The sequence below is a fragment of the Muntiacus reevesi genome, chromosome 1, assembly GCF_963930625.1.
Source record: "Muntiacus reevesi chromosome 1, mMunRee1.1, whole genome shotgun sequence".
Classification (NCBI taxonomy): Eukaryota; Metazoa; Chordata; class Mammalia; order Artiodactyla; family Cervidae; genus Muntiacus; species Muntiacus reevesi.
The window spans coordinates 207015626-207032315 of NC_089249.1; the positions used below are offsets into that span (position 1 = coordinate 207015626).

The following is a 16690-nucleotide window of genomic DNA, read 5'->3' on the forward strand; positions in this document are numbered from 1 at the left end:
ATGTAGGTGTATATCTGCAAATGAATCCATAGACAAAGGTACAAAAAGATGCATATCTCTCCCCTGAAAAATGGAGTAAGATTTGTTGGGTGGGAGAGAATCTAAGGTAGAGGGAGGAGGCTGTGAAAAGGAAAACTACATTTTTTTTTTCAATCAGGAATTTATTCATGTATTACTTGTATAAAAAATAGTGTTTTAATCATGAATAGATTCTAGACCAAGTATCAGTGCACAAAAACACTATTTATATACAGTGTCACTCTCATTGCAACCACATTCTCAGAAAATCGAGCCTTGTTTGTCTGAAACTCTATTCAATAGTGGGCTAGGTATCTGAAAGAAGAAGAGAAATAAACTCTTTTATCTCTGTTGTGTGTTGTTAGCTTTTAGCATGAACTTCTTATGGTTTCCATCCTTTTTATGATCACTGCTTCTTTCTCAACTCATATGAAAGGTCAAAAACATAAACCATCAGTTGAACTGGAAAATTGGATATGAAAAGATGGCTTCATGAAAAGGCAGGTTCTGCATTTGAGGCACACTGACTTTTCCAGGTGAATATTGCAAATAAAAATAGATGAACAGTTCATGGGGTTTTGCAGCATAAGAAATAGATATCATATCACCCAAAGTTTACCTTCTCAGATCTGTCTGTATAGCTGCAATACAAGTTATCTACTATATATAAACATTACCAGTAGTTTCACTGTTCCTCTCAACTTTTTCCCTGTAGCAAGATGCTTTCATCCCTACTTTTCCTTATCAGGATTTCCATCCTTACTGTTTTACCCACTAGAGAGCAAACAGCTTGAGGGTTAATGTACCTGGTTCTCTTCTGCATCTGCCATGGTACAGGATCTTAGCTCAGCGATCAGCCTGTTCAGTTCAGTTCAGTTCAGTTGCTGAGTCGTGTCTGACTCTTTGCGACCCCATGAACTGCTGCACGCAAGGTCTCCCTGTCCATCACCAACTCCCGGAGTTTACCCAAACTTATGTCCATTTGAGTCGGTGATTCCATCCAACCATTTCATCCTGTCATCCCCTTCTCCTCCTGCCCTCAATCTTTCCCAGTATCAGGGTCTTTTCCAGTGAGTCAACCCTTCACATCAGGTGGCCAAAGTATTGTAGTTTCAGCTTCAGCATCAGTCCTTCCAATGAACACCCAGGACTGATCTCCTTTAGAATGGACTGGTTGGATCTCCTTGCAGTCCAAGGGACTCTCAAGAGTCTTCTCCAACACCACAGTTCAAAAGCATCAATTCTTCGGCACTCAACTTTCTTTAGAGTCCAACTCTCACATCCATACATGACTACTGGAAAAACCATAGCCTTGACTAGATGGACCTTTGTGGACAAAGTAATGTCTCTGCTTTTTAATATGCTATCTAGGTTGGTCATAACTTTCCTTCCAAGGAGTAAGCGTCTCTTAATTTCATGGCTGCAGTCACCATCTGCAGTGATTTTGGAGCCCAAAAAAATAAAGTCTGCCACTGTTTCCCCATCTATTTGCCATGAAGTGATGGGACCAGAGGCCATGATCTTAGTTTTCTGAATGTTGAGCTTTAAGCCAACTTTTTCACTCTCCTCTTTCACTTTCATCTAGAGGCTCTTTAGTTCATCTTCACTTTCTGCCATAAGGGTGGTGGTATCTGCATATCAGCTTATAGATGGTTCTTAAAAATTACTGCTCATTAGTTATTCATTAGATATATATAAAGGTATATACTATGTATTAAATAAAGCATCTATAAAAGGAATTTCTATTCTTATTGATTATTACAAGTTATAAAAGAAAACATGTAAACACAAAGATACAATTCCAAATATGTTAACTTTGGAGCAGAATTTGGAAGGACTGTAGAAGAGAGTTTGAGAGGTGTAGTGGAAACATTTGGGCACTGCAGCTCTTCATGGACAGGAACCATCTCTTCTATCTCTGTGTTTCTTACACCCATCACAGTGCACGGTGACCTGGTACCTAGTGGATATTCGATACATGTGACTGAATAATGATTAAAGCAGGAAGCAGGCCTCGGTTTTGGAGGTAGGCCATCATATAACTGAATCCTCAGCTGACAAATTTCTCCCTTGTGGCTTAAAATATTTTTTAGATTCTCATTTGAAATTTGAAATTTAAAATCCCATAATCATCAGGTTGCTATGAAAGTTAAGTAAATAAAGTATCTGTGGTAGTGCCTGGTTATTGATAAATAGTATTTTCCTGTTTTCTCTCAACTATTAAGCTATAGGCTGAGTTTCACTTTTCTGACAGTCTGGGGTGGTTGGGAAGATATTAGACTCAGTCAAAAGTATTTTTGAATTTGGCCAGTTGGAGCTTTAGCCATCACAAACCATTTTCCATCATTTAAAGTAATACTAGTATTATGAAAATAAGATAAAACTTACCAGTTTTGAAGTCTTCAGAGTCTTTTCTCTTTACCCACCACTAGCCACCTCCTCAACCCTCCACTAGCCATACAGAAGCTGCCTTTATTTACAGTTGGCTTCTCCCCTGTCTTCCATGGGAGAAGCTGAATCTGTGAACTCAGGTCCTGTAGCTTGGGGTAGCAACTCAGGAGAGAAAGCAAGAACCAGAGGAACAAAGGAAGGAGTCAAGGCTGGTTCCTGGGAGACAAGGAAAGCCATAGGTAAAAGCTAAGAGTAGAAGGAGGAAATATACAAGTCTTTACAGCTACAGCTCACTTGGAGGAGAAGTTTTAGTAGAGAAATGCCACAGAGTGTTGCAGAGAGTGCATTCAGGCCCTTCTGGGTGCCTAAAAAGTGTGAAAGAGTGGGGGTTAGAGCAAAGAAGAAGGAAAGAGATTTTTTTAACTGTTGAGGTGAGTTACAAAGCCCATGTCTTTAAATGTTTAAATGTTTTTGGACAGATTTTGTAGAGATTACAGTTATGTTTAGCCACTTTGAGATGCTGGTCTATGCTGCTTTATGCACAACAGCATGCAAAACCTGGGTCTTCTATTGCCCCAGGCTTTATTCACATTATAAAAAGAGTTCCTGGAAGAACATATTAGAATTTCTCTTAATACAGAAATGAATAATGAAAAAGTCTATGACTAACATATAAAAGGTTGCTTGTGGTTAATTGTTTAAACGTCACACAGAGTAAGTAGAGACTAAGAGAGACTCAGACCAGGTGATTCCGTGTCTAAGGCAGAATCCAGTGTGGCACCATTTGACAACAGATCTGAGTGGGCAGGACTGGCTTCTTCTTCCCCAAAGGACAGAGGATGCAAATGCACAGGGAGAAACACACTCTTCCCTGTGTTAAGCAGGTAAAATACCTAAAAGGGATCAAGTTATTAATAAATTGATCTTTACATCACTGTCAGCCAACTTGCTAAATGCAAGATACCCTTTTAATGTAAATTTATTAAACTGTTGCAAATATACGGAAAGTGTATGAAATAGTTTTCTAGGGCTGTTTTGACCAACTACCACAAACTTGGCTTAAAACAGAAATGTACTCTCTCAGAGTACTAGGGCTAGAAGTTCTGAATCTAGTTGTTAGAATAACTATACTCCCTCAAGAGGCTCTGGGGGAGAATTCATTCCAAGCCTTTCTGCTAACTTCTGGTGGCTCACAGCATTCCTTGGTTTATAGCCACATCGTTTCAGTCTCTGCCTCCACATGGCGTTTTCCTCTGTGTATCTGGGTTGTTGCCCGACCACTCCACTCTGCCTCTCTCATCACACTGCTGCTTCCTCTTCTGTCTTTCCTCTTTGTGTCTTTTATAAAGACAACCATCATTAAATTTAGGACCTAACCAGATAATCCAGAATGATTTCTTCATCTCAAGATCTTCAACTTACATCTTTAAAAATCTTTTTTCCAAGTAAGTCAATACTCACAGTTTCTAGGATTTGATGTGGATGTATATTATGGAGGGCCAACATATAATAAAGTATACATATTGTAAGCATACAGCTTAATGAGTTTTCCTGAAATGAAGTAATCATTCCCCAAATCAAGAAATGAGCAGCATCCCAGAAGCCCTCTCCTGCCCCTTACCATCATAACCACCAGCCCCAAGAGTATCTGTTAGTTTTTCTAGTTTCAGAACTTTATATAAAGAAAAGCTTTTATATAAAGAACTTTATATCAAGAAAAGCTGTTATGTAAAGAACTTTATATAAATAGGATACACACTGATGTATCCTCTTACTCAATGCTGTGACATTGCACTGTGAGATGTTCATCACTGTGAGATTCATGTAGTTGTAGCTCATTCAGTGTCATTTCTATGTGGTATCTCATTGTACAACAAGGCCACAATTGATTTCTTTATCTATTGTAAATGGACATTTGGGTTATTTATACTTTTTGGCTATTAATCAGCAGTCCCCACCCTATTTGGCACCAGGGATCAGGTTCATGGAATACAATTTTTCCACAGATCAGAGAAGAGGGAGGTGGTTTCAGGGGCTGATTCAAGTGTATTACATTTATTGTGCACTTTATTTCTATCATTACTACATTGTAATACATAATGAAATAGTTATACAACTAACCATAATGCAGAATCAGTGGGAACCCTGAGCTTGTTTTCCTGGAACTAGATGGTCCCATCTAGGGATGGTAGGAGACAGTGATACCCAAAGTGTGTTGCTTATGTCCAGTCTACTCCATAATCATGTTTTGGTTGCTGTCACTGCAGAAAACCATGATTCACAAAGATAGGATGTTGGAAATGGAAGCAGCCTTTTCAGTGCTTTTGTGGCAGTCCCAGGATATTCCCCCTTGACTTTAATCCAGAATAAATGGAGATATTTGAAGTTATCTCAAACATACTTTTAAGGCCACCATCATATGTGATCTCATGCAGTCAAACATCTCTACTAATGATAATCTGTATTTCAACCACTCCTCAGCATTAGCATCACCACCTTAGCTGCACCTCAGATCATCAGACCTTAGATTCTTATGAGTGTGCAACCTAGATCCCTCATGTGCACAGTTCACAGTAGGGGTCACGGTCCAGTGAGAATGTAATGCCGCTGCTGGTCTGATAGGAGGCAGAGCCCAGGTGGTACTTCGAGCGCTGGGGAACAGTTATAAATACAGATGAAGCCCTGTTCAACTCCTGCTGTGGGGCCCAGTTCCTAACAGGCCACAAACTGGTAGTGGTCCATGGCACATCTGTTGGGGACTCCTGCTATTAATAATAATGCAACTGTGGTAGTACATGTGAATATAAGTATGCATTTCTGTTTAGTATATATCCAAAAGTGAAAGTGCTGGGTCATAGAGTATGTGTCTGGTTTGCTTTAGTTAGATAGCACCCACCAGTTTTCCAGAGTGGTTGTACTAGGGCAACCTTTGAGCTTAAATTTTCAGACTGATTAATTATTCTGTACTGAAGACTCCAAAAGGGATATTCTACAAAATCCTTAAGGAAACTGCTCTGAGGTTGAACTCATCTAAAAGTTTCCAGTCTTTTCATCAGAATTAGTGGAACTCACTTTTGCAAAAATAATCTGTTAAGTAAATAAATAGTCTCTACAAGATGACAAAGATAATGCTTTACCCACTTCAAAAAATAATTGGGAAACCTTTTAATATCCTTTATACACACATGCAGGGACATCCCAGGTGGCACTAGTGGTAAAGAAACCTGCCTTTCTTTACCAGTGTCACCTGCCAATGCAGGAGATATTAAGACGTGGGCTCAATCCCTGGGTCAGGAAGATCCCTTGGAGAAGGACAGAGCAACCCACTCCAGTATTCTTGTTAGAGAATGCCATGGACAGATGAGCCTGGCAGGCTATAGACCATAGTGTCACAAAGAGTTGGACATGACCGAAGCAACTTCACACAGCACAACATACACATACGCAGCCTGAGTGGGAGTGGCACACCCTGAACAGTCTGGCACTGTTGACACAATCTTCAGCACTCCAGGGTCTATGCAGTTCCAATGAGCTTGCTCAAAAGATATGCTGCAAGTTGCAGAACTGTGCTTTCTAAACTGTTCTTCAGTGGATGTTTTTTCTCTAATGCACTATATTAAACTAGAGAGAAAAGACAATCACTTCCTTGGATTACAAAGGAATTTGTTTCATGAGTTTTAATCAACTTTGCTGAAGATTAGTAGGGCCACAGGAAGGTAGAACATTATGGAGGACCTGGTTTCCTATTATCCAAACACCAATCCCACCCTGATGAATCATGAGGTCCAATTCCTCCCTATTTAGGCAAAATAGTTCAGTGCTTCCCCACTTATACCCACAAAACTGCATATCCAATCCTATAACAGTCTTCAGTAGAACAGGACCTTCAGTGTACCTGGATCTATACTCCATGGAGACTTGGGGTTATGCATATGGAAACTAGGTGTAAGGACCATGGCCATGAAGATGAAAAAAAGATGCAACATATCCTAGTGCAGAACCCCTTGGCCCCATGAAATTTCGTATATGCCAGTGGCATTGACTGTACAGATATGGATATGAGAAATTCAAAAACCTTCCGTAAATAGGATCAACATTATCATTCAGAAGGCTTTTATACAGTCTCTGTAATGGATGCTTCCATTTAAGAGGATGTTTACAAACACTGGCCTCTCCTGGCTGCTGAATCTGATTCAACAATGGCAAGATCATGTCATAGCTTAATTTCCTGTAGGAAAAAAAGAGGCAGTGCCCAGAAGTCCCAGAACAGCATCTCTGTCTCCAACTTGCATAATCTGGAAAGCCTATTCATTCACAGGGGCATTACTGTGTCAAATACAAATTAGTTCAAAATACACTCAATTTCCTCGAGTTTAGGAGTAGTTCAAAAAGAGAGATGCATAGTGGAGGAAACCAATTCTCTAAAATCAGTTTTCTTGGTTTGGATTCCGACTATGAACCTCTAGATTAATTTCTGGAGCACTATATAAAAGAATGACATAAAACATCTTTAAAATGCAATGATCTTCTAGAACATGGTGGATGTTGCCTGATACTACCCTCAGGAATTTTTTTCTCACTTTCCCCAACAATAATTCAAATTTCCCAACCATACAGTTTGGATGAGTTTTTGTTGTTTTAGTTGTTAAACCATGCCTGACACTTTTGTGACCCTATAGACAATAGTCCACCAGGCTTATCTGTCTGTGGGATTTCCCAGGCAAAAATACTGGAGTAGGTTGTCATTTCCTTCTTCATTGGATGAGTTTAGCTCAGTATTATACCAATAAATGTTTAATAACAGGTGTGTTGAGGTCAGAAAAAAGCCCTGATTTCTAGTGTTTGGCTACTTCTATAGTATAAATATGCCCACATATTTATGGGGCATATATGATATATAAATATATTTATGATATATAAATATATTTATGATATATAAATATCACTGGATGCAGACTTGACAGATGCATGGTGGTGGAGTATTATATAGTATTATATTTCTACTATACAACTACAAAAAATTTAAATAACCTCAACAGCATAGATAATAGTAAAATGATTAAGAAAGAAAGAGTTTTTACTTTATTACCTTTATACTTAATTTAATTGTAAGTTATATAATTTAATTTTGTTAAAGGCTGTGTTTAATAAATACATTGCAAATTTCCTAAAAATTTAATGATTGGATGTAGCAAATAGGTACTAACTAGTTTCAACACATCACTGGGCTAACTCTGCCTTCAGCCAAAGTGGGGCCTGATTTCCTTGTTCCAATCAATATTTCCTACTCCCCTGGCCATATTTTTGTAATGGGATAGTGATTCTGTTTAGGACAATGAAACACAAAAAAGCATTAACTGGGGGTTCCACTAAAGAAAGCTATCTTCTTTTCCCTGCGTGCTGCAGTCTCTGGGACTGCAAAGAGTTGGACACAACTCTTTGACTGAACTGAACTGTGATAAATAATACTGAGAGACCCTGGGTACATTTTCCCTAATAATTTCCAAATAATAATATGCTGCAAAATAATAATACAATAGCACAACTAAGATGCTGATTAGCTGAATTCAGTTAAGTTGAACAACAGTCCCTTCACCACCAGATTTCTCTTGTGGCCACACCTACATCCACCTCTCCTCCCTCACTCCCTGACTCCTACCAACCACTAATCTCCTCTTTATTTCAATAAAGTTGTTATCTCAAGAGTGTTATGTAGAGGTAGTCATGCACTATGGAAACTTTTACGAGTTGCTTTTTTCATGCAACTTAATTCTCTTGGAGGTTTGTTTAAATCGCTGAGTGTATCAATAGTTCATTCCTTAGTTTTATCCCGTAGTATCAATCTACCAGAGTTTAACTTTTCACCTGAAGGACATCTGGGTTGTTTACTAATTTTGCTGTTACAGATAAAGCTTCTGTGAGCATTGTGTCCAGTTTTGTGTGAACATAATTTTCATTTCCCTGAGGAAAATCCTCAGGTGTGTAATTGCTGGGTTGCATGATAGTTTCGTTTTATAAGAAACTAGCAAACCATGTCACAGAGTGGCTGCACCATTTTATATTACAACCAACAATGTACGAATGACCTTGTTTTCCACCTTCTTGACAATATTTAGTGTTCTCATTGCTTTTTATTGTAGCAATTCTAATAGGTGAGTAGTGATGTCTCCTAGTTTAAATTTATATTTTTCTAAATGGGCTTCCCTGGTAGCTCAGACGGTAAAGGGTCTGCCTACAATGTGGGAGACCCGGGTTTGATCCCTGGGTCGGGAAGATCCCCCAGAGAAGGAAATGACAACCCACTCCAGTGTTCTTGCCTGGAAAATCCCATGGACTGAGGAGCCTGGTAGGTCCATGGGGTCGCAGAGTTGGACACAACCGAGCGACTTAAACTGACTTAAACTAAAATGGTTAATTACCTTGAAAATCTTTTCATATGCTTATTTGCTATTGATTTACTCTCTTAAGTCAAATTTTAGGTCATGTCTTTTGCCCATTTGCTAACTGGATTTTTTTGGGGTTTTTTTTCTATTGAGTTTTGAGAGGGTTGTTTTGTTTTTTTTTGTTTTTTTGTTTTTTTGTTTTTTAATGCTTTCTAGATACCAATCTTCTGTCAGGTGTGTGGCTTACAAATATTTTCCCCTAGTCAGTAGCTTGTCTTCTGAAAGGGTATTTTGCAGAGAAAAAGTTTTTAATCTTGATGAGATCCAATTTTATCAGTTTTTCCTTTTATGGATTATGATTTGGCTCTCAGGTCTAAGCACTCTACCTAGCCCTAGAGTCTGAAGGGCTCTTTTTTTTCCATTTTTTTTTCTCTTTTTTTTAAGTTTTACTTTTCACATGTCAGTTTTGGGTCCCTTATAAGTTAACTTTTATGAAAAGTAAGATTTAGTCAATGTTCACTGTTTTGCCAAATGTCTACTTGCTTTAGCACCATTTGTTGAAAAGGCTTAGTAGTATTTTTTTAAAAGAATAATCTCTACTGATTATAGTACAAAATCTGGAAGTTGAGTACTTTTCTGCTAAGAGCACATATAGTTAAATTGGTTATGATTTGTTGCTTTTCTTAAAAGTAGAAAGCAATAAAAAGTAATTTACTTCATTAGTAAATGAATTTTAAGTATCAAATTAAAAACTTAATTTAATTTCTATACAATCATCAAGAATAATTAAAAGCTATCCTCAGACATCTAAATATTAAGCTTGTCTTTCCCAGGCGGCTGCCGAAGATGGCGGAGGGGCAGGTCCTGGTGCTCGATGGCCGAGGCCATCTCCTGGGTCGCCTGGCGGCCACTGCGGCCAAGCAGGTGCTTCTGGGCCGGAAGGTTGTGGTCGTGCGCTGTGAGGGCATCAACATTTCTAGCAACTTCTACAGAAATAAGTTGAAGTACCTGGCCTTTCTCCGCAAACGGACGAACACCAACCCGTCCCGGGGCCCCGCATCTTCTGGCGGACAGTGCGAGGCATGCTGCCCCACAAGACCAAGCGGGGCCAGGCTGCTCTGGAGCGCCTCAAGGTGTTCGATAGGATCCCGCCGCCCTATGATAAGAAAAAGCGAATGGTGGTTCCTGCTGCCCTCAAGGTTGTGTGTCTGAAGCCTACTCGGAAGTTTGCCTACCTAGGACGCCTGGCTCGTGAGGTTGGCTGGAAGTACCAGGCAGTAACGGCCACCCTGGAGGAGAAGAGAAAAGAGAAAGCCAAGATCCACTACCGGAAAAAGAAGCAGCTCATGAGGCTACGGAAGCAGGCCGAAAAGAACATTGAGAAGAAAATTGGCAAATTCACAGAGGTCCTCAAGACTCACGGATTTCTAGTCTGAGCCAAATAAAATTGACTGTTTATTCTTCAAAATAAATAAATAAATATTAAGCTTGGATAGATCTTTGTATTTCCTTGTTAAATAGGACTAGAGTAACTGACACCAGTATGATCTATCAAATAGGACTGAGGGTTTTTTGTTTTGTTTTGCTTTTAATTCGACTCAGGGAAATCATCTTACTCCTTCATGGTTAAACCACATGCTTTCTTTAGCATACCACCTTGCCCAGTATATGGAAACAATTTGCTAAGGGTAAACAAAGATATGAGGAAAAGACACCAAAACCATGGGTTTTAAGAATACTTATTAAATAACATAATATCTAAGGAAAAGAAAACTAAGAGTACACAAGTATAAAAGAAAAAAATTAATTCAGCAAGCATATTGAGGTTTTGAGCAACTACATACAATATTTGAGAAAATCCTTGGGCTCAAGTGCTGTTCCCATCCCTACCAGGTCCAGGCGCTCTCCTGAACCCACTGGATCCTCTCTGTAAAAACACCTATTTTCCTTCATGCTTTCCAAGATCCTTGTCAGTTTCTCCTACTAGAGCATAAATTCCTTATAATGTAACCGTTTCACAGAGTACTATACATATGATGATATTTGCTACATGAATGAAGTGTTGAACCAATCAACAGTCCTCCAGGAGCTTATAACCTATGATGAGGGCATACTGCAAGAATCCAAACCCTAGTGAAATATGAGAAAGGTTGAAGCTTTGGTAGAAATAGAAGTAGAAAGCCCAGACTTTTTGCCTCAGGATGTAAGTCTCGTATGTGGTCCAACCTATCTTTGAATTTTCACTTTGTTCTTTGTGGCTGCTGTTTTCAGTCACGCAGTCATGTCTGACTCTGTGATCCCATGGACTCCAGGACACCAGACCTCCCTGTCCCTCACCATCTCCCAAAGTATGCCCCAGTTCATGTCCATTGCATCAGTGATGCCATCCAGCCATCTCTTCCTCTGACACCCTCTTCTCCAATGTTTCCCAGCATCAGGGATTGTCCAATGAGTTGGCTGTTCTCATCAGACGACCAACATACTGGAGCTTCTGCTCCAACATCAGTCCTTCCAATAAGTATTCAGGGTTGATTTCCCTTAAGATTGACTGGTTTGATTTCCTTGCCATCCCAGGGACTTTTAGGATTCTTCTCCAGCACCACAGTTTGAAGACATCAATTCTTTGGTAGTCTGCCTTCTTTATGGTCCAGTTCTCACAACTGAACATGACCACTAGGAAGACCATAGCCTTGACTATACGGACCTTTGTCAGGAGAGTAATGTCTCTGCTTTTTAACACACTGTCTAGGTTTGTCATCGCCTTCCTGTCAAGAAACAATTGTCTTCTGATATCATGACTGCAGTCACCCTCCACAGTGATTTTTAGAGCCCAAGAAGAGGAAATCTATCATTGCTTCCACCTTTTCTCCCTTCTATTTGCTATGAAGTAATGGGACCAGTTGCCATGATCTTAGTTTTTTTAATATTTAGTTTTAAGCTGGTTCTTCCATTCTCCTCCTTCACTCTTATCAAAATGCACTTTAGTTCCTCTTCATTCTCTGCCATTAGAGTGGTATCACCCACATATCTGAGATTGTTGATGTTTCTCCCACCTATCTTGATTCCAGCTTGTAAATCATCCAGTCCAGCATTTCTCATGATGTGCTCAATGTATAGGTTAAATAGGGTGACAGCAGACAGCCCTATCATACTCCTTTCTCAATCTTGAACCAATCAGTTGTTCCATACAGGGTTCTAACTGTTACTTCTTGACCCACATATAGGTTTCTCAGGAGACAGGTAAGATGCTTTGGTATTGCCATCATTTAAGAGCTTTCCACAAGTTGCTATGACCCACACAGTCAAAGGCTTTAGTGTAGTCAATGAATGTTTTTCTGGAATTCCTTTGCCTTCTCTATGGCCCAGCAAATGTTGGCAATTTGATCTCTGGTTCCTCTGCCTTTTCTAAACCCAGGTTGGACATCTGGAAGTTCTTGGTTCACATAATCCTGAAGCCTAGCATGCAAGATTTTAAGCATGACCTTACTAGCCTGGGAGATGAGTGCAATTGTCTAATGGTCAACACATTCTTTAGTACGGTGGGTGACTGACCATACTATCATAGTAATTCGGTTCATTAAGATCTTTTTTTGTACAATTCTTCTGTGTATTCTTTCCATCTCTTCTTAATCTCTTCAGCATCTACTAGATCTCTACTGGGTTTCCCTGATAACTCAGTTGGTAAACAATCCCACTTCTGTCCTTATTGTGCCCATCTTTGGGCTAAATGTTCCCTTGATATTTCCAGTTTTCCTGAAGAGATCTCTAGTTTTTTCTCTTCTGTTGTTTTCTTGTAGTTTTATGCACTGTTCATTGAAAGAGCCCTTGTTATTCTTTGGAACTCTGCGTTTAGTTGGATGTACCTTTCCCTTTCTCCTTGCTTTCCACTTCTCTTTCTTCAGCTATTTGTAAAGCCTCCCCAGATAACCACTGCCTTCTTTCTTTTCTTTCTCTTTGGGTGAAGCCCTGCTAGTTGCTTTTCTGTAGTATACTCTGCTTTCTTTTCTTTTTGTATACCTTCCCACTGAATCTGGAGGGGCCCTGTTTGTGGCAGTGTTTGGACAAGATTCTGGTGTTTATGGGATATAGATGCCATCCAATAGCATCTCAGTCTCTCCAGGTTCACTGTCTCAGAGAATGATGCCCACCAAGCACAAGGGTGCCCAACTTAGACACCCAAGAATCATCCTCAGCTGCTCCCCTTGTCCATTCACATAGTGCTGCTCAATGCCTAGGATCTGTTCATGTCACTCCTTTCCCACTGCTATACTCCAAACCCAGTTAATGATTATCTCTCACTTGGGAAATGAATAGCCTCAGCTCTTTAACAGGACTTGTATTCAGTTTTTCCTAACGTACCACCTACTTAAATGAATCTAAACCCCAAAACTGACTCAATTATTATGCTACTAAAGTCCCTCCAATCCGTTTCCCTGCCATTAGGATGATGTCCAGATTTCTTAGTATGGCCCTTTGGCAATCTTTCCCAGCTGTCTCTACAGACTCATTCTGCTTTGTCCCATCCCACAGACACTTGAGCTCTAGGCTGTGGCCAAACGGAATTTCTTTTATATATGTCCTTTCGTTTCTGGTCCTTTTCACAAATAATTTTCCTGCCAAGAATATACTTTCTGCCTAAATCCTCTGCATCCTTTAGTGATTGTGTTTAAAAATTGCTGCCTGTAGGAAATGTTCCTTGGACTCACTAACTAGGCTAGATAACTCTGCTAGGCTCACCCAGCTCCCTGTACTTCTGCCACTGTAACCCTTGCCACACTCTTTTAATCCTCTAATTTTCAGTCTGTTCCTCTTAAAAGACTATAGGGTCTCCAAGAAGAAGTTCTTTGTTACTTTCTCAATGGGGTCAACAGCATCTAGCCTAGCACAGGGCACCCTGTTGGCACTCAGTAAATGTTTTTTGAATAAATGAATAGCTAATTGTTATATAGCTATTCGTACAAGGCAATGGCACCCGCACTCCAGTACTCTTGCCTGGAGAAATCCCGTGGACAGAGGAGCCTGGTAGGCTGCAGTCCATGGGGTCGCTAAGAGTCGGACACGACTAAGCCACTTCACTTTCACTTTTCTTTTTTTTATTATTATTTTTAATATGCACCATTTATTATTAGAAAACATTACCATTAATTTATATTTGCATTACTATTTTGCTGATTACCATGAATTTAAAGAAATTCTATTTCACTGAATTTTATTCATCTACTTACTCACTTTCACTTTTCACTTTCATGCACTGGAGAAGGAAATGGCAACCCACTCTAGTGTTCTTGCCTGGAGAATCCCAGGGACGGCGGAGCCTGGTGGGCTGCCGTCTATGGGGTCGCACAGAGTCGGACACGACTGAAGCGACTTAGCAGTAACAGCAGTAGCATATAGCTATTAGACTATAAAGAAAGCTTTCTTTATAAAGAGATTTCTTTATAAAGAATTGATGCTTTTGAACTGCGGTGTTGAAGACTCTTGAGAGTCCCTTGAACTGCAAGGAGATCCAACCAGTCCATTCTAAAGGAAATCAGTCCTGAATATTCTTTGGAAGGACTGATGCTGAAGCTAAAGCTCCAATACTTTGGCCACCTGATGCAAAGAACTAACTCACTGGAAAGGACCCTGATGCTTGGAAAGATTAAAGGAAGGAGGAGAAGGGAATGACAGAGGAGGAGGTGGCTGGATGGCATCACCAACTCAATGGACATAAGTTTGAGTAAGCTCTGGGAATTGGTGATGGACAGGGAAAGCTGGCATGCTGCAGTCCATGAGGTCGCAAAGAGTTGGGCACAACTAAGCAACTGAACTGATAATAGAAAAAAAAAAGAAATATAGAAACCTGTTTAGACTTTTGCAGTCATAAAAGAAAAAGAAAGCAATAGAAGTCTGGAAACAAAAATTTTGACAGTGAGGAGAGAAAGCAAGCTGTGGCTATGGTAGACACTGTGGAGGCAGAAAGTCATAGTGACTTGAGAAAAAGAAGGGGAGAGCTAGCTACAGCTTTAACTATAGCTAAATAGACCACCTATGTGCAGAGAAAAAGTGCACAATTTCATTGGGAAAAAAAGAGATTGCTGATTTTTAGGATATAACAGGGTGAAATTCTGAAATAATTGCCACAGTGGTTTTTTTTTTTTTCTTTTTTTGGCATTTTTCTCCTTGTTTCTTGTTTTTTGAACTCACAGTATAGGCAGTGGCCTTGGATATCAAAGACCAATCTTATTAAGATATTTTTTGCTATATATGTACATTTGCACATCAAGATTAGGCACCTCGGGGACTCAGCACAGAATTCAGGCCATAATGAACTTGAAGCAATGTAAGATAACACAAGAAGAATTTTCTAGCCCAAAAGAATGTGAACTTTCAGCCCTCTGTGAAGGGGAAAACCAGAAAGACATGCCCAGAGAGCACAAACTGGGGAGACCAGAACTCTGTTGCTTCCTCCCCAAACCTGCCCAAAATAGAGGGCTTGATTAAAAAAACCCAAAGAAGTTTGTGTTTTTGGCCACCAAAGAAAGGATTGGTGTCTTGCTCCGTCTTGGGTGAGGCCTAAGACAGTGGCGAGACTCACATAAAGCCTTCATTTCAACAATCTTGCTGACCTTAATAGAGTAGCTTGTAGATGTTTCCAACAACACAAAATATAAAAGTAATAGAGCAGATATCATATGTAAATAAAGACACAGATACAGGGATAGACAGAGAGATATCAGAAAGGAATAAAGAGGGACTATGATAGCCACTTGAGTTGTTCTTCCATGTAGTGGAAGTGGAAGAATGTCCCATCTTTTACTCTGTCACCAGGAGGGATAAGGAAGTAGTTGGTGAACTTTGAAATCAGAAAAAAACTATACTTAGGACAAGGAGAACACCAAAAGAATTGTGTGACTGAAGAAGAATAGTAGCCCCAAATAGATCAACTATAGATGCCACCGAGATAAATAATCTAGGAGCAAAGGAATATTTATATATCATTGTAAACCACTGGGATTGGATGCTAGTAACTGGAACCGTATCTCTTTCATGGTACAATATAGCCATCCTGCAATTAAAGAGAAAGGCAGGAAAGCTGTAGGTGAGAGTGTCTTTGAAATAATTAGTATTTACCCAAAGGAAATAACAAAAACCTGGAAATGGCATACTTCAACTTGATTTGCTTTTGTTTTGTTTTTATTGGTGGCTATGACGCCCAAAGATAATTTAAGTGCAACTATAGTGAAATTTTTCTATTATATTTTTGCATGCCTAAGTCACACAAATTATAAACTTTATAATAGCAACAAAGATGGAGGGTATGCAAGTGTGTATGCTTCTAGAGAGAAAAAAAGATTGGTGATCTCACTTCTTAACAGATAACTTTTCATTTTAAATATTGCCCATGTCCATATTTATGTATTAAAATATAACATGTGAAAATATAAATATTATTATTTTTAATTTCTCCAAAATTAGAAATATTATGAGGAATCAATTATTCCTTACAAAGAGCTGTAATATTCAACTAACTCCACCATGGTAATGACCAGATACTCACTGTAGATAAATCAGAGTATATAATATGTGTGATATTAAATCATTATAAAAGTACACATGTAGTCATTATGTTACATAGGTGTGACCACATTATGAAGTTATTATTTTACACATATATAATCTCATCGTTCAATGGATATGCATCATTTCATGTGGCAGGGAATCAAATGGCCCCAGTATTTTAAACTTGGAATGTCTTTAGAAATGATCCAGCCCAATGCCATCATTATACAAATGAAGGAAGTGAAGAAGCCTAGAAGTTAAATAATTTAATCAGTCACACTGTCTATTAATGCTGCAGCTTAAATGAGAACCCCTGGCACAGCAGTAGTCTGATAATTTTAATTAATTTCAAGGAT

The 16690-nt window shown here is 39.3% G+C and overlaps 1 pseudogene; it reads left to right on the plus strand.

The window, feature by feature from the left end:
* The first annotated feature begins 9619 nt into the window (after positions 1-9619).
* On the plus strand, positions 9620-10272 carry LOC136167129 (large ribosomal subunit protein uL13 pseudogene; annotated as a pseudogene).
* The last annotated feature ends 6418 nt before the right edge of the window (positions 10273-16690 follow it).